This window comes from Pteropus vampyrus, unplaced genomic scaffold (genome assembly GCF_000151845.1).
Source record: "Pteropus vampyrus isolate Shadow unplaced genomic scaffold, Pvam_2.0 Scaffold24, whole genome shotgun sequence".
Classification (NCBI taxonomy): domain Eukaryota; kingdom Metazoa; phylum Chordata; class Mammalia; order Chiroptera; family Pteropodidae; genus Pteropus; species Pteropus vampyrus.
Genome location: NW_011888805.1, coordinates 6,110,256 through 6,111,803, shown reverse-complemented (window position 1 = coordinate 6,111,803; position 1,548 = coordinate 6,110,256).

Here is a 1,548-nt window from a genome sequence, read left to right as displayed (position 1 = left end):
CCAAAAGGTTGATTACCCACTGTCATGCCAGTTATTTATCAATCATTTTTATTTAGTTTCATCTTATTCAGTGAGTATCTCAGCTTCAAACAGAAATATCTATTATTTAAATTTACCTGTGTGTCTGAAATTTATGTCTAATATAAAATATTCTCAAATAAACATTTCATTCTATTTTAATTTCATCATGCATTAGAAAATAATAGAATTAATGAAACATAGAATTAATGTTTACTTATGTTTAATAATACTTTTATAGATTACTTAATCAATCACATACTACATCCTAACTGATCACAGTATTTTGTGACCAAAGAAATTTTTATTATCTCTTTTATACAGGGTGGAAAATTGAGGCTCAGAGAGGTTAATATATGAGCCCAAAGTCACAAAACCAAACAAGAATTCACTCTCTTAACTATAAAGCCGTTGCCCTTTCTGCTGAACCATGTAGCTTAAATTTTGAGGATGCAATTATATTTGCAGCCATTTAAAGTATAACTTAAGCACAAAAGTTGTAAATTAATTATTAAAAGAGTCATTCTATAGTTTGATCACTAACTTGAAGAAATGGAGCAATTAAATTTTTAATATTATACTCTACTGTTTTCTTAAAACTTTTAATATTAAATGATATGGTAATATAGCCATCAAATAAATAAAAAATGCTATAAAAAATATTATGCAAGGTTTTCTTTCTTGTTAAAATTAAAAACCTCTGTGCTCATAGATATCCTATAACTAGAGATTCTACCTTCAAGATTATTAAAATGGAAATTTATATTTATATTGTTAGGCTTTCTAAATAGCTATAAATTTATTTCAAAGACAATTTTATACCAATTCAGTGCATTTTTTTTATCTGTCTGCCATACCAATGATGATCTTCATTTGATGTCATTTAAAATCTTTATGTATGACTGCCTTGTACTGGTGCCTTATTAGGGAAATAAGTACAGTCAGTTAATATTGAGGCTTTCAATTTTTCTTCGAGCCTATGTTTGTTCATAAATTTCTAGATTTAGGATTTTTAAATCATTAAGACTTTCTCCACATGAATGCACAGGAGAAAATCCAACGTACCTTCTTTCGACAAATAGCAGCTGAGTATTATTTACCATGTATTGCATTAAGAATTCATATGTAAAGATAACTAAGATTTACGTTTATGAAATCATGTTCTAGTTGGTGGTTCAGTGGCGCGCCAGGAAGGTAGCCCACCATGAGGGAAGATGTATTTATTCACTATCATTTTTTAGAATCACTGGCCCTTAGTGCTAATAAACAACAATGTTTAGTCCATTTTATTCTTATTTTTAAATTCTATAAAGATAATGCACCTTTTATTGCCTTCTCCCTGGGTGGTCTACTCTCAAAAACCCTCTCACACGTACATATACATCTTCATCGTGGGTCATATTTCTCCTGTACCTTTGGAAGCCTGGTAATTTTGATTGGATGCCAGGCTTTGTGTGTTTTACTTTGTTGGATGCTAGATATTTTTGTTTTCTCATAAATATTCTTAAACTTTTGTCGGAAGCCAGCCGA